The sequence below is a fragment of the Natator depressus genome, chromosome 4 (assembly GCF_965152275.1).
Source record: "Natator depressus isolate rNatDep1 chromosome 4, rNatDep2.hap1, whole genome shotgun sequence".
Taxonomy (NCBI): Eukaryota; Metazoa; Chordata; order Testudines; family Cheloniidae; genus Natator; species Natator depressus.
This window is the reverse complement of record NC_134237.1, coordinates 451,317-474,197: the sequence shown is the minus strand read 5'-3', so window position 1 is coordinate 474,197 and position 22,881 is coordinate 451,317. Positions and strand designations below refer to the sequence as shown.

General features: G+C 53.9%; 1 long non-coding RNA gene across 3 annotated transcripts; it reads right to left on the bottom strand.

Moving 5' to 3' along the window:
- Nucleotides 1–11,121: 11,121 nt before the first annotated feature.
- On the bottom strand, nucleotides 11,122–20,280 carry LOC141986101 (uncharacterized). Of its 3 annotated transcripts, XR_012639196.1 has the most exons (4): nucleotides 17,551–17,586; nucleotides 12,488–12,629; nucleotides 12,005–12,164; nucleotides 11,122–11,901 (listed from the first exon to the last, which is right to left on the bottom strand). It is a non-coding gene; the product is annotated as an uncharacterized LOC141986101 (long non-coding RNA). The 3 variants fall into 3 exon arrangements; XR_012639195.1 differs by lacking the exon at nucleotides 17,551–17,586 and adding an exon at nucleotides 20,183–20,280 and having other exon boundaries at nucleotides 11,122–12,164; XR_012639194.1 differs by having other exon boundaries at nucleotides 11,122–12,164.
- Between the last annotated feature and the right edge of the window lie 2,601 nt (nucleotides 20,281–22,881).

The window sequence follows — 22,881 nt, the reverse complement described above, 5'->3', positions numbered from 1 at the left end:
CCCAGGGGGCACAGCATGGCTGTGGGGGGCTGTAGGGAGGGGAGGGGTCTGTGGGGTGGGGCGGCTGCAGCCTGGTTTGGGGCAAGGAGGACAGTCGGGGCGGGAGGGGACTGTGGAGGGGCTCAGCAACACTGGGGCCTGGGGGCTGGTCGGGGCGGTCAGAGGGCGGGGAACAGGGGGTTGACTGGGTGCAGGAGTTCCCGGGGCGGTCAGGGAGAAGGGGTGGTTGGATGGGGCAGGGGGTCCGGGGGGCAGTTGGGAAGCAGGGGGGGGTGGATGGGGCGGTGGGGGGCAGTCAGGGGTGGGAGTTCCAGGGCGGTCAGAGGACAGGGAGAAGGGGTGGTTGGATGGGGCAGGGGTCCTGGGGGGCAGGCAGGAAGGAGAGGGGGGGTTGGATGGGGTGGTGGGGGGCTGTTAGGGGCTGGGGGATCTGGGGCCCCTCAAGGAACAGAGGGGTTGGATGGGGCGGCCGTCCGGGGGCGAGAAGCGGGGGTCAGATGGGGGCGGGGGCCGGGCCATGCCTTGCTGTTTGAGGAGGCCCAGCCTCCCCTAACTGTCCCTCTGTACAATTTCTGAAACCCGATCCGGCATCAGGCCAAAGTTTGCCTGCCCCTGGCTTAGGGACTGATTTATGCAAAGACCCATTGGGAGTGTGTGAACATTGCCCCATTTCTGAAACTGGAAACAACCCCCTGCACAGGGCTGGGAAAATATAGCAGAGCACTGGAGCCTGACACTGCGATGAAATCCTCTCAGGCATTGGCATCATGACAGCAGGAGTATCTGGCTATGTCGACTCTCTCCTCAGGCCCTATGCGACCAGCACCCCTAGCCAATGCCTGAGATGACGGGGCGTCCAGGATTTCCAGGTTTATGGATCTTGATAGCAGATAGAAGACCCCTGGTTGGGGTGCCAGGGGCGTGTCTGTGCAGATTTGTTCTTGTGCTTTTTCGGGGAGTTTCTTGAGCAGATGCTGCAGTTTCTCTTGGTCACCCTGAGTGGGATCAGAGGGGAATGGGCTGGAGAATGTGGGGTTGGAGAGCTGCCGAGCAGCCTCTTGTTCAGATTCCAACCTATTCATGATGACGACAGCACCTCCTTTGTCAGCCTTTTTGATTCGGATGTCAGAGTTGTTCCTGAGGCTGTGGACGGTGTTGTGTTCTGCACGGCTGAGGTTATGGGCCAAGTGATGCTGCTTTTCGACCACTTCAGCCCGTGCTTGTCGGCTGAAGCACTCGAGTTGAAGTCCAGTCTGCTGTTTCGACCTTCAGGAGGAGTCCACGCAGAATCCTTCTTTTCGTCTCTGTGGAAGGTCTCTGTGGATTAGTGTGCTGTTCAGAGGTGTGTTAGAAATATTCCTTCTGTTGGAGACGTAGAAAGTCAGATTCCAGGTCACGGCAGAACTGTATCATGTTCGTGGGGGTGGCGGGGCAGAAGGAGAGGCCGCACAAGACACCCACTTCCTGGACACTACAGTGCTAATAAGCGATGGTCACATAAACACCAACCTATCCTGGTCTGCTATACTTACCTACGTGCCTCCAGCTTTCATCCAGACCACATCACACGATCCATTGTCTACAGCCAAGCTCTGAGATACAACCGCGTTTGCTCCAATCCCTCGGACAGAGACAAACATCTCCAGGATCTCTATCAAGCATTCTTCAAACTACAATCCCCACCTGCTGAAAGGAAGAATACCCAGAAGTCACCTACTCCAGGACCCGCCCAACAAAGAAAGGAACAGAACGCCACCAGCCGTTACCTTCAGCCCCCAACTAAAACATCTCCAGGGCAGGATCAAGGATCTACAATCTATTCTGAAGGATGATCCCTCAATCTCACAGATCTTGGGAGACAGGCCGGTCCTCGCTTACAGACAGCCCCCTAACCTGAAGCAAATACTCACCAGCAACTACACTGCAAAAACACTAACCCAGGAACCTATCCTTGCAACAAACCCATTGCCAACTCTGTCCACATATCTAGTCTACGGACACCATCCTCGGACCTAATCACATCAGCCACACCATCAAATGTGCCCAGATACATTTGTTAGTCTCTAAGGTGCCAGAACTACTCCTCGTTTTCTTTTTGTTTTTTGCTGATACAGACTAACACGGCTCCCACTCTGAACTAAATGATTGCATCTCTCCCCAAAAGAAATCTAGAAGCACAAAGAACACCCTGGAGACAAGGACTTTAAACGTTACGAAACATCAGAGTTAAGGTGACGTGTACACGCTTCGCGCAGAGCTGTTGTGCATGTGTGTTATGATACAGACTCACAAGTGTGGCCTTGGGGTCAATTCCCTGCCCCCCACAGCATCAATTTCCTCCAGAGTCCCAAGGGAAGTGGTGCTTCCTCCATCCCTTGATGAGATGCCTTTCTCGAGTCTGCTTTGGTCCAAAACTCGCTACTGCACCATACAGGAGGCCTGTGATGCGTAGGGGGGCCAGATGAGATGATCTAACAGTCTCTTCTGGCCTTCAAGTCTCCAAATCTCTGCAAAACCGAGTGCGGCACATGGAGCATCCTCTGATGGTTCCACGTGTGGCCTGCGTGAACCCTTGCACGACCACTGAGTGTGTGGGGGTGAACCAGGGAGAGCAGCTCAAACACGCACAGGAGCCGGCTCGGGGCAGGACATGAGCCCTGCAGGGCAGGGGTGGGGGTGGCAGTGACATCACAAGGGCCTTTTGCAGCACTCAGCTGATTGGTGAAAGGAGGTTGGGAGGCGGTGACCTCACAGAGAGTCCACGACAACGGCCAGGGAGGACAGGCTGCAGGGCAGGGGGATCTCAGAGACCCCCGGGGCTTTGCTGCAGGGAGTCTCCTTCTTGAGGTGTCTCCGTGAGGACTGAGAGAGAATTCAGGGTCTTGTATGTGAGCGCGAGGTGGAGCCTCTCTGGAGTTTTCTCCTTTCCCACTGCTCATTGAGCGAGAAGACAGACGTCCCTGTGGAGAAGGTAAGAGCCCCAGAGAGGTTTGGTACCGAGGAAGCCTGATCCGCCCGGTGCTGGCCAAATTCTCGGCACGGAAAACAGGAGGTTGAGGTGGGACAATTTTCCCCCAGCTAGGCCTTTGTCCCTTCGAGTCTTTGGGGTTTGACTTTTTTGGTTTCCCTTTTCCTCCTTTCCTCCCTCCATTGGCGAGGAGGGGGCTGCTCTGTAGCCCTCATGGTGGGAGGCCTCCCAAAGAGATGGGACAGGAAGCGTGCTCTGAGAGTGATCCTCACCCGTGACCTGAGCCATCCCTGGGCCATCCGGGGAACCCTCAGCCCACCGCCAGCGTCTCCACGCTGATTGGCTGAGCAGGGGGTCTCGTGGCAGGGAGGAGATTCAGGACTTTGTTGTTCTCGTTTAAGGCCCAGCAAATAAGCCAGAACCAATCATCTGCTTGGTGAATTGTTCTCCTTCTCACTGCTGATTGTCTCTGAGCCGTTCCTGGTTCTCGCTGGTGTTCTCGTGCTTCTAAAACACTTGCTGAAGAATCAGTGTGAATGGTTGTTGGTCTGTAGCTCATTGCAGGTCCCTTTATTCTGATCATTCAGTGTGTGAAACTCCAGACTGATGGTACGTTTGAAAGCCAGGACACCCGGGTCCTGTTCCCAACTCTATTCCGACAGGTTGTGTGATGGAAGACAAGGCCCTTCGCCTTTCTCTGCCTTCGTTTCTCCCTCTGTCAGTTGGGGAGAACAATCCTCTCACACCTGCCTCCCGGTGGGGGGAGGCTGGGGATCTGTGGGGACCTGTTTGAGAGCGTCACTCGTAGCAGTGTATCGTAGGAGGTGTCCTGTCGGGTTGAGTCATTCCAGAGGATGATGTCGTGCAGCAGAACCCCGTTTTCCCAACCTGGCGTGACACAGCTTTGCAGGTGAACCGAACCAAGGGCGCACACAGGTCCAGAAGCCGGCGATTTCTCCTTTGGCTGCTAGATGGCGCTGCAGGCTCCCACTTCCCCCTTCTCCTGGTCAGCGCAATGGGGGTTAGTCTCCCCAAAAAGAACGCCTGCTTGAACCCTTGCACTACCACTGAGTGTGTGGGGGTGTGTGCGGGGGTGACACTCCCCAAAAAGAACGCCTTCCAGCCCCCAAATCTGATGAACGTGAACAGACACACAGGCTCACACACATGAACATGGCATGTCAGAGAGGACTGGGTCATCAGCACTCGCAAGCTGACCCCTGATGTGTCCCGGGACTCAGTGGGCTGGATCGAACAGCAACGTAAAGCTGGTCCCCTCATATGTCCTTGGACTCAGCGGGCTGGGCTGAGCAACACCTTAATCTGCCACCCTTCTCTGCCCCCAGGTTCAGCACCTCCCTATCCCCACCTTCACCCCACAACCATTCCGCTAGTAACCCACTTGATGAGCAAATCCCCGAGGACTTTTGGGGCTGCAGGGATCTTTAGCTTGGGTACAAGGAGCGTTGCTGCAGAGTGCATGGAGAAGCCAAAAACACCCATGGAGGTGGGGTGGGGGTCTAGCAAACTATAACTGATCAGAGGAGGCAGGGTCAGGAGGCTATTCCTAGAGAGAGACAGAGGCACAGAAAGAGACAGATGGATCTCAGCACTCCTTGAAGCTGGAATCGATCAGTGGCCCAAGGTGGCCTTGGTAGCTGAGGGACCGGAGCGCTGGAGCCAGGCAGAGCCCCCAGCACAATCAGTCAGGAAAAGCGAATGAGGAGGACTTGTGGCACCTTAGAGACGAACCAATTTATCTGAGCATAAGCTTTCATGGGCTAAAGCCCACTTCATCAGATGCATGCAGGGGAAAATACAGCAGGAAGATATAGATATAGATATATTGATAGAGAGAGGATGAGAAAATGGGGGTTGCCATAGCAACTCTTAACGAGACCAGTCGATGAAGGTGGGCTGTTAGCAGCAGGAGAAACAAAACTTTTGTTGTGATAATCAGGCTAATCTGGGGGGACTAAAACTGCAGGGCAGAGAGACCAGTAAGTGTTGGGGGGTCCCGATCCAGTCCCCAGCTTCTAGCCGCCCACCCCCTTAAGGCTGCCATTGCTGGGAGCCCCCTCCATCTGCAACTTCAACTTGTAAAGATTGTAGATAAAACCTGTACAGCTGTGTGCCTTAGGGCAAAAACTTACACACAGGTACATCAAATACATTATGAAAGAAAACATGCAAAAGAAACCCCAGTGGGTAAAACCAGGGAACAAAAGCCTGAGCAGCCAAAACCCCAGCCAGCTGTTGCTCCCACGAAGAGGGAAGAGTTACAATATCTCCTCCTTCACATTTCTCCTAGGAACTACCAGGGCCTGATGAAATTGGGGCCGATTGAAAAGTGTGAAAATATTTTTGAAAAGAAAAAACATCCACAACTTGATTCCATTTTATTGACAGCATCATTATTGGTACTCGCCTGGCTTGCCTTCTCTGGCAGAAGAGAGGCAGACAGAGGAGGATGAGGACCACCAGCTGTGCCCCCACAAGACTGGGCTCTGGGCCAATCCTCCAGATATCTGAGACCCACATCCTTCCCCAGATCAACCGCCTTCAAAGTGGACCAGACCCACATCCCTCCCCAGAATGACCATCCGTGACCTGGGCAGCGCAGCCAGCTCAGCCAGGAAGGAGAACTCTTGAAACTTTCTTTGGCTTTTCATCTCCCTGTTCTTCCCCTAATTGTTGGGGGCTGAAAATACCTGGCCGTGGGAAGCGAAGAGGCAGGCCCTGGATTCTACCTGTCGGGAGCCCACAGCTCACCCCCAGACGGTCGCCTACGGTCTGGTGAGACGCTGGAAGGGCCATTTGCAAGTGGTTCAATTTTCCAGCTCGATTTGGCTGTTGGTTTCTGGCCCAAAATTGGGAGGCCTGACAGCGTCAGCACTGGGCAAATGTGGCTCGTTGCTGGAAGAGTCTGATTCTCCCGTCGTCTTCTCCCTTCCGAGGGATCCTCCGCGTCTCTCAGCAGCTCCTGGGGTCCCCAGCCGCTGTCACCCCAGCCAGGTGGCAGACTGACGGCAGGGCAAGAAAGCTGACGCCGAACCCTCTTTGCTGTTGGCCTCCGGGACATCGCAATCAGCTTGTGCAGAAACACACACAGACCCCACCCAGAGCACATCGCACGTCACACACACAACACGTCCTGCGTCACACATCACACACACAAAACATTGCACGTCGCACACACAACACATAGCACGTTGCACGTCGCACACGCAAAGAGAAGACGTCGCACCTCACACTTCACATGTGCATGTCTTCTTCTTTGTCGTGTTGAGTGTGTGTGATGTTGTGTTTGTGGTGTCATGTGACGTGTGTGTGATGTGTTTTGTGTCTTGTTGTGTGTGTGTGTCATGTGTCATGTTGTATGTGTTTGTGTCTATCTGTGTGACGTGTTGTGTGTCGTGTTGTTTGTGTGTCATGTGTCATGTTGTATGTGTTTGTGTCTATCTGTGTGACGTGTTCTGTGTTGTGTTGTGTATTTCTGTGTGTGTGTGACGTGTTGTGTTTGTGTGTGGTGTGTTTGTGGTGTCATGTGACGTGCGGTGGTGTATGTGTGTGACACGTTGTGTGTCATGTTGTGTGTGTTTGTCTGTCTGTGTGACATGTTGTGTGTGTGACGTGTTGTGTGTGTTGTGTTATGTGTTTGTGTGTGACGGGTTGTGTGTGTGTGACGGGTTGTGTGTCGTGTGTGTGTTGTGTGTCATCTAGAGTGTTGTACGGATTGTGTTTGGATGTGTGTTTGTGGTGACGTGACGTGGTGTGTGGTTGTGGGTGTGTGAGACGTGTTTTCTGTAGTGTTGTGTGTGTGTGACGTGCTGTGTGTGTGTTTGTGGTATGGTGTGTATGTGTGATGTGTTGTGTGTGACGGTGTGTGTGTTCTGTTGTGGTCCATTTTGTGTGTCGTGTTCAGTGTGTGTATGGTGTTGTGTGTGTGGTGTCATGTTACGTGTTTTGTGTGATGTAGTGTGTGTGTGTCATGTTGTGTGTCGTCTTGTCTGTGTTTGTGTGACGTTTTGTGTGATGTGTTGTGTGTGTGTGTGACGTGTTGTGTGTCACATTCTGTGTGTGTTGTGTGTCGTCTAGAGTGTTGTGTTGAGTGTGTGTGACGTGTTGTGTGTGTGCGTGTGTCTGTATGGGTGTCTGTGATGTGTTGTGTGTCAGGTTGTGTGCTTGTGTTGTGTTGTGTGCTTTTTTGTGTGTTGTGCTGTGTATGTGACATTTTGTGTGTTGTGTGTGTTTGTGTATGTGTGACGTGTGTAGTGTTTTCTGTCTGTGTGACATGGTGTGTGTCATGTTGTGCACGTGTGAGACATGTTTGTGAGTGTGACGTGCGACGTGCTGTGCTTGCGTGCGACGCGCAAGTTTTGTGTGTGTGAAGTGCGATGTGCTGTGTGGATGACGTTCGACATGCGACGTGTTGTGAGTGCGATGTTTGACGTGTTGTATGTGGCCGCGCTATGTGCGATGTGCGTCGTGCGACAGGCGACGTGTTGTGTGTGTTCATGCGACGTGCAATGTTTTGTATGTATGCGTTTTGTATGTGTGCATGCTACATGCGACATGTTGTGCTTGTGATGTGCAATGTGCTGTGTGTGTGCGTGCAACATGTGTGCGACGTGCTACACACGACGTGTTCTGCGTGCGGTGTGCGATGTGTTGTGTTTGTGTGTGCGACACACATGACATACACACAACACATCTCATAACACACAACACACACTCAACATGACACACAAAACGGCACAAAACTCAACACACAGACACACTGAACACAAGACTCCATCATACGTCATACACACAGCACGTCACACTTCACACACACAAAACGTTGCGCGTCGCACGCACGCACAGCACGTCGCACGTCACACTCACAAACATGTCTCACACACGCACAACATGACACACACCATGTCACACAGACAGAAAACACTACACACGTCACACATACACAAACACACACAACAAGACTCCATCGATGGGGATTAGCCAGGATGGGCAGGGATGGTGTCCCGAACCTCTGTTTGTCAGAAGCTGGGGATGGGGCGACAAGGGATGGATCCCAGCATGATTCCTGTCTGTTCATTCCCTCTGGGGCACCTGGCCTTGGCCACTGTCGGCAGACGGACACACACAGGTCCACTCCTGCCATATTCTCCTCCGGCCCCTGGACAATTCCTCTGCGAAAGCAGCTGCAAAAGCCAAGCATGAGCCATCACTCCACAAAGCTCGATGGGTGCTGGAAATCTTGCCCTCAGCCCTGCCTCACTCTTTCATCCCATCCACATCGGCCCCACTCGAGGAACAGAGACGGAGTTAACACCGACAGTCACCGCTCCACTCTCGCACCCACTGCCCTGCATGATTTTCATCCCCTCCTACTGCTTCTTGGCTTCCGAGACAGCCTGAGGGGATGCACACCTAGCGTGCCTGCCCGTGTCCTGTGAAGGGAGACAGCACAGGGAAAGGCAAGGACAGAGAGAGAGAGAGAGAGACAGAGTGTGTGTGATGGCCAACATACGAGAGGAGAGACAGAGAAAAACATGGTAGGATAGCAAGCAACTCACCTCCTGGAGTCATCTGTGATGAAGCAGGACTTCATGTTTCCTCTGAATCGTGTGGGGGTGCCTCAGTTTCCCCTAGGCAGTTCTTAAGGGTCTAGGTGGTGGGGTAAGGGTGTATGATCGTTGCAGAGCTCTGGAGGGCAGGTGTGTGCAGGGGTCTGGACACACAGAATGGCCGACACCCTCTTTCCTGGCACCTGATGCCCTGGGCCCTTCCCCTCTGCAAGGTGAGAGCTAAAGGGTTGGAGAACAAAGGAATCTGGTGCCCTCCTGGCCGGGGAAAGGGACAAAGCCCAGAGGAGGAGGGGCTGGGGGGAGTTTCAGTTGGGGGCTGGCTGGAGACATGGAGTGAAGGGCAGACGGGGTTGTCTGGCTCACTGCCCCCCAAAATGGACCCGGCTGAGGGGTCCTGTTCTCTGCACCTACAAGCTCTGTGTTAGACCATGTCCCTGTCGTCTAATAAAGCTCTGTTTTCCTGGCTGGCTGAGAGTCCCGTCTGACTGCGGAGTTGGGGGGCAGGACCCTCTGGCTCCCCCAGGACCCCGCCTGGGCGGACTGGCTGTGGGAAGCGCAGGGAGGGGCAGAGGAGGCTGAAGGCTCCGAGGTCAGAGCCAGGAAGGTGGAGCCGGGGGAGCTGTGTGTCCTGCAGACAGGCTGCTCCCCGAGAGGAGACTTCCCCAGAGTCCTGCCTGGCTTCCTGGGGAGCAGTTCCAGAGCATCGCCCGGGGACTCCGGGACATCCTCCTCCCAGATGAAACCTTCTGCTGTGTGACGTGTTGTGTGTGTGACTTGTGTGTCGTTTTGTGTATGTGTGCGTGTTGTGGTCCATGTTGAGTGTGTGTGTGCCCTGTTGTATGCCATGTTGTGTGCATGTGCCGTGTTGTGTGCCGTTTTGTGTGCATGTTGTGTGTGTCGGTGTCATGTGTTGTGTAAGATTTTTGTGTCTCGTGTCATGTGCCTTTTTGTGTGTCGTGTGTCGGTGTCGTGTGTCATGTTGTCTGTGTGTGTCGGTGTCGTGTGTCGTGTTATCTGTGTGTGTGTCGTGTTGTGTGTGGGTGTGTGATATATTGTGTGCGATGTTTTGTGCATCGTGTTGTGTGTGTGTGTCACGTTGTGTGCCATTTTGTGTGTCATGTGAGGTGTTGTGTGTCATATTGTGTGTGGGTGTCGGTGTCGTGTGTGATTTCTGTGTCACGTTGTCTTCTGTTTTGTGCGTCTTCGTGTGTGTGTGTGTCGGTGTCGTGTGTGATTTCTGTGTCACGTTGTCTGCCGTTTTGTGCCTCGTCTCATGTGTGTGTGCGTATGTGTGTGTGTCGGTGTTGTGTGTGATTTTTGTGTGTTGTGTTGTGTGCTGTTTTGTGTGTCATTTTATTTGTGTGTGTCGGTGTCCTGTGTTGTGTGTGTGAGAGAGACGTGTTTCTGTATGTGTGACGTGTTCTGTGTGTGTGTGTCGGTGTCATGGTGTGTGTGTGTGTGTCAGTGTCGTCTGTCTTGTTTTGTGTGTGTGATGTTTTGTGTGTGATGTGTGTGTTGTCTTGGGTGGCCACACAGGGTAATGCACAAAGCACTTCCGTCACGGAGCAACAGTGACACCAGGTGGCCAATCCAGATAATGCACAAACCATTTCCCTCACAGAGCAACAGTGAGAGTGGGTGGCCACTGTCACGAATTATACCTGACAGGTCACGCACACAAGCTGCTGCGAATTATACCCGATAGGTCACGCACAGGAACTGCTGCGAATGATACCCGATTGGTCACGCACAGGTCGAGTCTAGGCTGAGGCACACGAACGAAGTCCACAACGGCAGGGTTCCCAAAAGGACTAAGTTTATTACGCTCAAGCGTGGTGCCCCCCTGCTCATCAGGAGGGGACCCCGCATGCAGGTTATACAAAGATTATAGACCTTTCAGCAAAGCACGTTGCCCTCGTGCATCGGAAACCTTAGCCAATAGACAAACCCTTCCCTTACCTACCATCTATCCCGGCTAGGTACATTCCCCGTGCTAAACCATGACTTCAGCTACATTGCATGGTCCTAAAGCAATGCACCAGTAACTTTTCTTATCAGGATGGGAGGCCCACATCAAGGCCAGGAGGCAGGGAGTTAGGAACAGACAAAGAACAGAAACCGGGAGATAAAACAGGCTGGAGACAAGGGCGGGGGGTGGAGGATTTTCACAGGAATGCAGCATCTAAGAAACACTCCTCCTGGTGCATGATGTGCTTGCTTTTAGACAATGGTGGGCCCCAAACCAAAATGGAGTCACATATGCTAACTTTTCCTTCACACCACTCAGGGTAATGCCCCAACAATTTCCCTCGTGGAGCAACAGTGACACTGGGTGGCTAATCCAGGTATTGCACAAAGCATTTCCCTCATGGAGCAACAGTGACAGTGGGTGGCCAATTCAGGTCATGCTCAAATCATTTCCCTCATGGAGGAAGAGTGACACCGGGCGGCCCCTTGGAGTAACACACAAAGCATATCCCTCACGGGGCACCAGTTGCACAAACTGAGTTTAATAATAATAATAAACAAAAAATAGTTTCACTAGAAAAGGTAGATTTTCAGTGATTATAAGGGATAGCAAACAGAAGAAGGCAGATTACTAAGCAAATACAAATACACACGCATACTAAGCCTAAGATCTTAAAGAGACTGGATTCAAGAAGTAATTTCCCATCCTAAATGTCTTTTGGCATCTTGAAGAGTTTCTGTAGCTTAGACTTCCCGTTGTTTCTCTTTACAGACTAGACTCCTGTCTTAGTCTGGACTTCCCCCTTCTCATTTCCTTTGTCTCTTCAGGTACTTTCAGCAGCCTTTCTACTGCCCTGCATGATTTTCGTCCGCTCCGACTTTTCCATGGCTCCCGAGACCTCACCTGTGGGAATGCACACCTACCCGTGTCCTACAAAGGGAGGCGACACCAGGAGAGCAGAGGAGAGAGAGACTGAGAAAGTTGGCCAACACACAAGAGAAGAGAGAAAAATATGGGAGGAAGGCAAGCAACTCACCAGCTGGAGTCATCCTCCTAGATGCCACCTTCTCCTGCGAAGGAGACACCGTTCCTGGCCAGAGAAATGAGCAGCCCCTGAAAATGGGGACCTTGTCTCTCTCCTAACCACAGCTGGTCAGGAACCTTTTCTTACAAACCCAGCCCCAGCTGATGGGGAGTCCCCACCTGGTGCCAGTCGGGCCGTGAGCAAAGCCTTAACCAAACCAGACACTTATCTCACTGACATTCGCGACTGCTCCGCTGCCAACCGGACGACTCCTGGCTGCATCAACAGTGCTCGCGGGCTCACCGCTCTCGCTCGCTTTCCATCCGATGAGGAGAGTCAACTGTTTGTACTAAACCCAGACCAAGGAGGAAAAACAAAGAAGTTACCATCTCAGTGGGCCACATCGCGTAGGCTATCATTATACAGAGCCCCATTGGTGCTGGAAATCTTGCCTTCATCCGCGCATCAGCCCCACGCGATGAACCGAGACAGAGTTAACCCCGACAGTCACCGCTCCACGCTCGCACCCACTGCCCGGCATGATTTTCCTCCGCTCTGACTTCTCCATGGCTCCCGAGACCTCACCTGTGGGAATGCACACCTACCCGTGTCCTGTGAAGGGACACGGCACGAGGACAGAAGAGGAGAGAAGAGAAAGAGAGAGTTGGCGAACACATGAGAGAAGACAGAGAAACATGAGAGCAGGGCAAGCCACTCACCACCTGGAGTCATCCTCTTGGATCCAACCTTCTGCTGCGGAGGAGACACCGTTCCTGACCAGAGAAACGAGCAGCCTCTGAAAATGGGACCTTTTCTCCCTCGTAACCACAGCTGATCAGGAACCTTTTCTTACAAACCGAACCCTAATTTACAGGGCTTCCCTACCCGGACTCAGGTGGGGCGTGAGCAAAGTCCTCACCAAACCAGACACTTACCTCACCGAGACTGGCGCTTGCTCGGCTCCCAGATGGAGGGCTCTTGCCTGGCATCACCAACGGTCACAGGCTCGCTGCTCTCACTCACTTTCCGTCGCATGAGGGCAGTAGACTCTGAGGCTTGACTTCTTTTTCCTTGGTACTAAACCCAGCACAAGGTGAAAAAACAAGTAAGTTACTATCTCAGTCGGCAATGCCTCGTAGGCTCCTCTGTTTGCCTCTCCCAGACGGCGGAGATCCGCCCTCCACTCTCCTCCCATTACACCTTGAGCATCACAACCAAAAAGCCCCTTTTCTAACGGCACCCCACAGAGTCACTCTGCTCAGGAGACTCTGGCCCCTCCCCAGCCTTAACCCCCCCGAGCCCCGTCCCCGGCGAGGACGCCCACGGCCGGTTAGGAGGACGACAGCGAGTGCGGACGAGGATCTGGAAGCACTGACCTCGCAGCCAGGTCTGCAGAGGGCAGAGAGCGGAGGCCTGGTTCCGCCTCCTTGGAAAGAGGCCCAGGCGGCTCAGGCCCCTCCTGCCGTGTTCCCCTCCGGCGAGAGCTCCGGCACCATCCCTCGCCAGAGCCGCTGCGAGAGCCGAGCCGGAGCCCTCGCTCCCCAGCGCTCGACGGGGGCTGGGAATCTCGCCCTCGGCCCTGCCGCCCTCTTCCCTCCCGCCCACACCGGCCCCACGCGCCGCCCAGAGACCGAGTTCACCCCGCCCGTCCCCGCTCCGCTCTCGCACCCGCTGGGGGTCGTCTCCAGGGTTGTGATTTCGGTGTCGTGTCCTCTGCCGTCTTGTGTGTGTGTCGCGTGTCAGTGTCGTGTGTGATTTCGGTGTCGTGTCCTCTGCCGTCTTGTGTGTGTGTTGCGTGTCGGTGTCGTGTGTGATTTCGGTGTCGTGTCGTCTGCCGTCTTGTGTGTGTGTCGCGTGTCGGTGTCGTGTGTGATTTTGGTGTCGTGTCGTCTGCCGTCTTGTGTGTCGTGTGACGTGTCGTATGTCGTGTCGTGGGTGTGTGAGACGTCGTGTGTGTGTGTATGTGAGACGTTGTGTGTCTCGGTGTCGGTGTCGTGGGCGTGTGAGATGTCGTGTGTGTCGTCTCTGTGTTTGTGAGACGTCGTGTGTGTCAGTGTCGTGTGTGTGAGATGTCGTGTGTGTCGGTGTGTGTGTCGTGTCTGTGTGTGTGAGACATCGTGTGCCAGCTCTGTGTGTGTGAGACGTCGTGTGCTGGCGGGTGTGTGTGTCGGCGGGTATGGGCGGGTGTGTGTGTGTGTGTGGGCATGGGCGTGTGTTGTGTGTGGTGTGTGTGGACGTGTGTTGTGTTGTGTGTTTTGTGTGGGCGTGTGTGTGTGTGGGCATCATGTCGTGTGTGGTGTGTGTGTGTGGGCGGGTGTGGTGTGGTGTGTGTGTGGGCATCATGTCGTGTGTGGTGTGTGTGTGTGGGCGGGTGTGGTGTGTGTGTGGGCATGTGTTGTCTGTGTGGGCGTGTGTTGTGCGTGTGTTGTGCAGGCGTGTGTGGGCGTGTAGTGAGTGGGCGTGTGTGAGAGAGGTCATGTGTGTGTGTGTGAGACGTCATGTGTCGTGTGTGTGTGTGTGTCAGTCGTCATCTGTGGTGTGTGTCGGTGTCGTGTGTGTGAGACATCATGTGTTGGTGTTGTGTGTGAGACGTCATGTGTGTGAGTCGCTATTGTGTATGAGACGTTGTGTGTGTGTCAGTGTCATCTGTGTCGTGTGTGTCAGTGTTGTGTGTCGGCGTGTGTGTGGTCTGTGTGTGTCGGCGTGTGTGTGTGAGACGTCGTGTGTGAGAGATGTCGTGAGTCAGCGTGTGTGTGTCGGCATGTGTGTGTGTCGGCATGTGAGAGACATGTGTGTGTGTTGGCATGTGAGAGACGTTGTGTGTCGGCATGTGTGTGTGTGCCAGTGTGTGTGCAACATCATGTGTCGTGTGCCTGTGTGTGGGCGTGTGTTGTGTGTGTGTGTGACATCGTGTGTGAGAGACGTCGTTTGTCGGCGTGTGTGTGTGTCGGCGTGTGAGAGACGTCGTGTGTCGGCGTGCTGTGTGTGCGATGTGCTATGTGTTCCACGTGCAACGTGTCAGTGTCGTGTGTGTGTGTCTCAGTGTCGTGTGTGTCTCAATGTCATGTGTGCCATTTTGTGTCTTGTGCCATTTTGTGTCATGTGTCGTGTTGTGTGCCTCGTGTGTGTGTGACAGGTACTGTGTGCGTGCACGCGACGTGTTGTGAGTGTGCATGTGCGTAGTGCGACATGTGCGTGACGTGATACGTGGGACATGCGACAAACTGTGTGTGCGACGTTGTGTGTGTGCGACGCATGTGCAGTGTGCTGTGTGTCGTTGAGTGTCTGTGAGATGTGTTGTGGGTCGTGTTGAGTGTGAGATGTGTTGTGGGTCGTGTTGAGTGTGTGAGTGTGACATGTTGTGTGTCGTGTTGTGATGAGTGTGACATGTTGTGGGTCGTGTTGTATTGAGTGTGTGTGTGTGTGTGAGATGTTGTGGGTCGTGTGTGTGATGTTTTGTGTGTGATGCTTTCCGTGTCGTGTTGTGTGTGTGACTGTGTCGTGTATTATTTTTGTGTGTCATGTTGTGTGCCGTTTTGTGTCATCGTGTGTGTGTGACGTGTGTGCGTCCGCACGTTCGCCGTATTGTGCGTGTCCGTGTGGGAAGTGCGAAGTGGGATGGGTCAACTTGCCACCCCCTTCCCCAACACTTTAGCCCCCTCTCGTAAACACGACCCTCCCCCCTCCCTAGGGTGCTACGGACACTAAAACCACCTAAAAGACCCCCGACTTACCACTATTGGCTGGCACCCCATTGCCACCCGCACTTCTGTGCTGCTGCTGGCCAAACCCTCCCCCCAAATCTAAACCCCACCCCCTACCCGGAACCCAACTGGAACCCTGACCCCATAAGCTGCCCCCCAACTCGAAACCCCTGAACCAAAACTGGAGCCCAACCCTCACCCCAACCCCAACCTCCAGCTCTGAACCCAGCCCCTCGAAGCCCGACACCGCTTTAAGCCAGAGCCCAGTTCCCCATTCCCACCCTGGGCAACAACAGTGCAAACCACACCTGCCCCCCGCCCAGGAATCCTGCTTCTTACCACCCCTTCTTTGGAAATGAACCTTTTCTCCATTTGCATCCCACACACCTTCATTCTCCTTTGAGGGGTTATTTAGTGACGGGGTCTACACAAGGCAACTCTTTGCTATTCCAGCGTAACAGGACACAGAGACGTGAAAACAGTGCAAACAACATTCCACGAGTTTTCAGGAGGTTTAAACACCCAAAACAGTTGCACACTGAACAGTCGCTTTGATCTCTACTAACACACACATCCGCTGGCCTGAACACACTCTGACACAAGCTGCTCTTTCAGCGTCACACCTTGCACAAACATTACTGCAACAGCATGTAGGGCAGCGTGACCCCCGGGGGTCTGTGAGCTGGTTTCAGGGCGTCCGCAGGACCCCGCAGCTTCGCCTCCCCGCCTGTTCCACCCACCGCCTGTGCTTCCCCGGAGGGATCTCCAGACTGTCAGTGCTGCCCGGAGCTTCCCTTCCCTGCCAGGCCTGAGCAACCAGCGCTTGTAACCAGGCCACTCACAGCCTCCCCGCGGGGAGCGTATGGACACAAACCGGCTGGAGAGCAGTTAGGGCAGGAATCCCTGGAGACTCAGGGAGCATCTTCAGCGGATGAGGGTGACACACCCCACAGGAGCTGAATCTCCCACTCGGGTCTAAGTCGTGCCGTGTGGATGGGGCAGCACGGTTGGGAGGCTCTGTTTGCTGCGGTGGATCTACTGGGGGTTGATGTCGTGGGGGTCGAGTGAAGACCCACTAAATTGACAGCAGAGCGCTCTCCGGTCGCCGTTGGGACTGCGCCGGGAACGGCAGGAGGAAGGGAAGTCGACCGAAGAGCGTCTCCCGTCGACCCAGCCCAGTGTAGACACAGCAGTAAGTCAACCGAAGCGACGTCAAATCCAGCTCTGTTATTCACGCAGCGGGAGCAGCGTAACTTAGGATGACTTACTGCGGTAGGAGAGAGTCATAAATAGAAAGGGAAGGCGAACCACCTTGAAATCCCTCCTGGCCAGAGGAAAAACCCTCTCACCTGTAAAGGGTTAAGAAGCTAGGATAAGCTCGCTGGCACCTGACCAAAATGACCAATGAGGAAACAAGATACTTTCAAAAGCTGGGGGGAGGGAGAAACAAAGGGTCTGGATCTGTCTGTGTGATGCTTTTGCCGGGGACAGAACAGGAATGGCGTCTTAGAACTTAGTAATTAATCTAGCTAGATGTGCGTTAGATTCTGATTCCTTTAAATGGGTGAGAAAATAAGCTGTGCTGAATGGAATGGATATTCCTGTCTGTGTGTCTTTTTGTAACTTAAGGTTTTGCCTAAAGGGATTTTCTATGTTTTGAATCTAATTACCCTGTAAGGTATTTACCATCCTGAGTTTACAGAGGTGATTCTTTTTACTTTTTCTACTATTGAAATTCTTCTTTTAAGAAACTGAATGCTTTTTTGTTGTTCTTAAGATCCAAGGGTCTGGGTCTGTGGTCACCTATGCAAATTGATGAGGATTTTTACCAAACCTTCCCCAGGAAGGGGGGTGCAATGTTTTGGTGAGGATTTTTGGGGGAAAGACGTTTCCAAACGGCTCTTTCCTAATAAAAAACCCAGTTAGACTTTTGGTGGTAGCAGCGAAAGTCCAAGGGCAAAAGGTAAAATAGTTTGTACCTTGGGGAAGTTTTAACCTAAGCTGGTAAAAGTAAGCTTAGGAGGTTTTCATGCAGGTCCCCACATCTGTACCCTAGCGTTCAGAGTGGGGAAGGAACCTTGACAGATAGACACAGTGTGAGGCCTGAGTTTCCCCTGCAGTCTGGACGCTCAAACACCGGCTTGGCAACACAAGTCAGCAAGCCCAGGCCACATAGAGACAGGCTCAGTGTGCAGTGTGGACAGACCCTCAGACAACCCCAGGATTGTCAAATGAGGAAATCCCTCCTGTGTTTTGACTTGCTGGTAAAAGAGCCGAGTGACATTGGAGCTCACCGAGCTTCACTGACAAACGCAGCGCTCCAGCACCTGAGCTCTCGGGCTCCCTGTTGAAAGAAAAGCTGAAGGAGCGACCAAGGTCAAGGAGAGGTGCTTGTCTTCGGCCAAGGGCAGGGAGTCCCACCCTCAAAGCGAGAACATTTCTCTCTTTGTCTGTCTGTGTTGGGGCAGGAGCAATAACACGTCCTCCTGCATTTCCTATTTCAGAGAGTAGTTTCTGACTGTCTTCTGAAAGACAGGGTGCGAAACAGGCCTTAAACCTGACTGAGTGGAAACAAGAACGATGCAGCTCGACTGAGCCAGCTGAGAATTGAGATGTGCCCCTTTGCTCGAGTGAGGGAATGACCCGTGAGGGGACTGGAAACCTGACCGGCCAATTTTTAACTTGCACTCTCTCAGCATCTTTCCTCTGAGTGCCGTCACGGTAGCTTCAATACTCCAGCACCGGACGCCCTGCCAGCTCTGGGCCCGACAAGCTTTCCTTGGGATTGGATTCTGGAGAGCAGGGGTGCAGGGAAGCAACAGGTGCATGTGACTCCTTGGTGAGGTTTTCCTTGCAAGATGTGTGTGTGAGTCTGTGTGTGTAGGAAGCACTGAGTGTGGGCCTCTCACTGAACCCACAGAGGGCGACGGTGGTGGGAGCGAGACAGTAGAAGTATAAAGGGGCAAGGATGCGCATAACGATGATGACTGTGTTGTGTTTCATTCCTTAGATGTGGGGCCACCACCTTTCTCTTTAGCCTTGTAGTATCCCAGGGGTAAAACTAGCCATCTGTTCAGCTACAAGGGCGTGTTTGTGTTCATTCCTGCGAGCCACACAGGGGTCTGATGTTGCTGCTTCCAATCCTCTGGTTCTGCCGGGAGAAGGGGCAATTCAGGCCACCACTGAGCTGAGGGAGGGAGATGATCTTCTGACAGGGAGGGACGCCTCCTCCTAAAGGTGCTTGGCAGGCAGCCCTCCTTCCCAGGTCCGCCCCGACAACATCTCCAGCCCTCCTCAGCGCGGTGACAATGAGCGAGTGAGGGAGCGTGGGGGAGAGGGAGCGACAGACGGGATGGAGGTGGCGTGAGAGGGCCAGGACCTCGGCGAAGGGGGGCACAAGGGTGTTCAGTTTTGTTGGGTGCAGAAGTTGGCAACCCTAGATCCAGGGGCAACAACTCCAACCTCCAAAGAGGCTGGGCAGGGGCAGGACATCAGCTTGGAGGGGAGGGGTGGGTGGGGCAGTGACATCACCAAGGCCTTTTGCAGGAACTCAGCCCATTGGGCAAAGGTGGTGGGGAGGGAGTGACCTCGCAGAGAGACCCCGACATCAGCCGGGCAGGGCCGAGGTGCAGGGCCAGGGCAGTCTCGGAGACCCCCCCCCCCGGCTTTGCTGCCGCACGGCTCCTTTTCCACGTCTCCCCTCGAGGCCGGGGAGAGAATTAGGATTCACGACTGTGAGCATGAGGAGGAGCCTCTGTGGAGTTTTCTCCTTTCCTACCCCTGGTTGTGCCAGAAAACGAACTTCCCTTGGACAAGGTCAGAGGCTCCGAGAGGTTTGGAACCTGTTGGGTCTGATGCACCTGCTGCAGGCAGAATTCCTGGCATAGAAAACACTGGCTTAAGGGGGCAGGATTTGATTTCCTACCTCGGACTTTGACCCTTGGAATCACTGGGGACCTGGGGGTTTATCCTTTTTGGTTTCCCTTTTCCTCCCTCCTTTCTCCTCTCCTCTTGCTTCTTTTTCCCCTTTTCCCTGCTTCCCTCCCGCTACCAAGGAGGGGTGTGTGTGGAGAGTGGGCGAGGAAGGAGGGGTTGCTCGCATTGCGGGAGGTCCTCCCAAAGGGGTGGGTCCGGATCTGAGAGTGATCCCCTCTGATAGTGACCAAGGCCCTCCTTTGAGACATCTGGTGAGACCTCTCAGCCTCCCGCCCCTCAGCGTCTCAATGCTGACTGGCCGAGCAGGGGGCTATCCACAGTGAGGAGACTCAGGTCCTTTTGGTCTCTTTTCAAATCAGGGAAATAAGACACAACCAATCCAAAGTATGGGATTCCTCTTGCTGCTTCTCTCCATTAATTGTCTCTTAGCAGTTGATGATTTCCTCCAATGTTCCAGGTCATCTAAAATACTTGCTGAATAATTCCTATGAACAACTGTTGGTCTGTAGGTCACCTGAGAGCCCTTTATTCTCATCGGTCAATGTATGAAATTCAAGATGTGACAGACAGGTGGAAAGTCAGGAGCAGTGTTTCCTCTAATTGGTTATGTCCGTGTGCTGTAAGGCGATTTTGGTACATGGTCATATTCTGTTTTGAATGTTGCTGAAATTAAAAATGGAGTTTAGAAATTCAAGATGGCGCACATGATTGGAAGGGTTTGAACTCCATCTTGGTACCCTTTCTTCCTGGCATTTTCCCGCCAAAACTCTGTGTCCCTGAGGGAACCGGAGGGGCAGAGAACAGGCTGGTCCCGGTGGGGCAGGGCCCGTCAGCGTGCGCCTCAGGAATGTGCGCCACCGTGAGCGTACGAGGGAGGGTCGGGGGTGACGCAGGCGCTGTCCACCATGGAGGCAGCCACGGCCAGGCTCTTTGCGCGGCATCGGATCAAGACTCCGGCTCCTAACATCTGTCAAGGACTCGGATACTTACCTGACTCCTGTCATCCACCAAAGGCCCCAGTGGAGGCTTTGCTGTCGGCCCAGATCTGTTGATCTCCTGCTTCGGCAGTAGAGAGCCAGATCCTCCGATGCTCCAGAGTCCTGAGACGGACCGTCCGTTGTCGGTGTCCTCCTTCTGCAGCTTGGAGAGAGAGAGTCATTATTTTTCGGGCATTTATTAGTTTAACCAAAGGACAGTTTAAGGGTCCTTTATGCCCCTTGCTGGAATCTATGGGTAGGTATTTGTAGTGTTCCCCACAGTGAATCTTCCCCCAGTTGTATCTATCCCTTAATAAATCTTCTTTCTCTTTAAGGTTATATTCTTTCTATCCTTTATTTCAGTGCAACATGGGTGGGAGGCACAGAGATTTCTAATGCTCCCAGTTGATAGATGCTGGTAGGAGTCGGCCCTGTTGAAAATGTCACCTCCTTATTATTCCTGACAGAGATTTGGGGGTAACCGTGTGGAATGAATGTTGTTCTGTGCACCAATATGGAGATGAGGGGTGACGCCTCCCCTGTACGTTGCTGCACATTCCAAACTTCCTTCTGCACATGGACGCTGTGTGGTAGGCTGAAGGGTTCGGCGTGTGGGAGGGGGCTCAGGTGGGGCAGAGGGTTGGGGTGTGGGTTGTTGGGTGGGGCCAGGGATGAGGGTTAGGGCAGAGGGTTGGGGTGCAAGAGTGTGAGGGGTCCGGCTGGGGGTGCGGGCTCTGGGGTGGGGTTGAGGATGAGGGGTTTGGGGTGCAGGTTCCTCCGTCTAATCTCCAAGATGCTCTGGAAATAAGACGCCGTGTCCTGTGGTGAGCTCCCAAGAGCAGAGGGTGTGAGAACTCCAGCAACTGAGAGGGCAAGGGATTTACCGTCAGATTGTTTCAAATGCTGCATTCGTCAGGTGACATTGAACAGCAACGCTCGGCTAACATCGTGGAGAAAGGAATTCTCTGCTAAGGATTCAAGGTGCCCCTTTGGCCAACTCCACCCCTTCCCTGAAGGGCGTGTGCTCAGAACAACCCCTCCTCAGCCGAACACACACAAACCCACAGCTGGGCGCCCAGCACAAAGCATGGGAGGGGCTTGCTTGGATTGTTTTCCTTTTTACTTGACAAGAGGTTTTTTCAAAAGCATTTCCTGTTCCCCATGGGAAGGAAGCGGATGGTTGTGGGGAAGGGAACCTCAGCGTGGTGGAGCTGGGAATTTGGGGAGAGGCAGAGGGAGGGGAGTGGGTGAGGGGGTGAAGGGGCAATTGTGGGGGAGGGAGGCTAAAGGGGGTATGTGGGGCAGCTAGGTGAGGGCTTTGGGGGTAAGGCTGAAGGAGGGCAGTTGGCTGTAGGGGGGAAAGACTGAAAGGGCAGCTGGGGAGGAGCCTAGGAGGGGGGGAAGGTTGAGGGGGGCGATGAGGGGAAGGGGACCGGGGCAGTTGGGGGAGGCTGAAGGGGGGCTGAAAAGGTGATGGGGGGAAGGGAACATTTGGAGGGAGGCTGAAGGGGTGATGAGGTATATGGGGCCGGGGCAGAGAGACAGCTGGGGGGGCTGCTCATCCCCACGGGAGGGGAGGAGGAAGAGGAGTCCCCTGGTATCAGAAGCTGCTTCTTTATTAGAACTTTCTACGTTCCTGAGCAGGGTCCTGGGATCCAAAGGTTCGACAGGGAACTAGAGAGATTCCTGGCAGCTCGGTCCATCGATGGCGATTAGCCAGGATGGGCAGGGATGGTGTCCCTAATTTCTGTTTGTCAGAAGCTGGGGATGGGGCGACAAGGGATGGATCCCGGCATGATTCCTGTCTGTTCATTCCCTCTGGGGCACCTGGCACTGGCCACTGTCGGCAGACGGATACTGGGCTAGATGGACCTTTGGTCTGACTCCGTCTGGCCGTTCTTTGCTCTTCTGTTCTTATCACCTGCTCAGTGACATCTGCAAGTTGCTGCCCTCACTCAGCTCCAGCATCTGCTCCCTGCAACCAAAGGCAGGGAAAATCCCCCTGAAGGGGGAAAACTGGAGGGGAGGGCTGGGCAGAGGGACAAAACTGGGAGCGGATCAGGGGTTCAGACAGGGGGGCTGCCCTGCCAGATAGGCGCAGAAGAGAAAACCCCCAGATAGAGGGTGGTAGAGGGGATAACAGTTCCCACAGATGGGGTGAGCCATCAGCAGCCGTTCCAAAAGAGGGTGTGGTGGATGGTAGAAGGACTTGTGTTCCTCCCTGGATGGTCCCTCTCAGCACCCCCTCCCCAGGATTGTGGTGTTAAAGGCCCCGGGGGGCCCATTGCCCAGGGACCGCAGCTCTTCTCTCGCTGACATGGTGGACTGAGCTGCCAGTGGAATCTTGATTCAGGGAAATAGTTTACACCCTCCCCCAAACCCCCTCAGCATAACGCAAATGGATACTTTGATAAGTGTTAACCCAGTTTCCAAGAATTCCTGGCCAGTTTCCGTCTCTATAACATGTCTGCTTGGAGCCTCATAGGAGCTCCAAATGTGTCCTATCTGCTGTTCTGATTGCGTGAATTGGTCTCCCTGTGCTGAAACCCCCTGGCTTGCTGTCGTTCCGCATCTTTTCATGATTGATTTCTAACAATGTTCTTTGGATGACACTGTCCCGTGGAGCAGGAACCCACCCGAGAGGTCGGAATTAGGAAACCCCGGTGATCCAATCCTCCGGCCCGAGCTCTTTCCTTATTTAGCCGCAGGGAA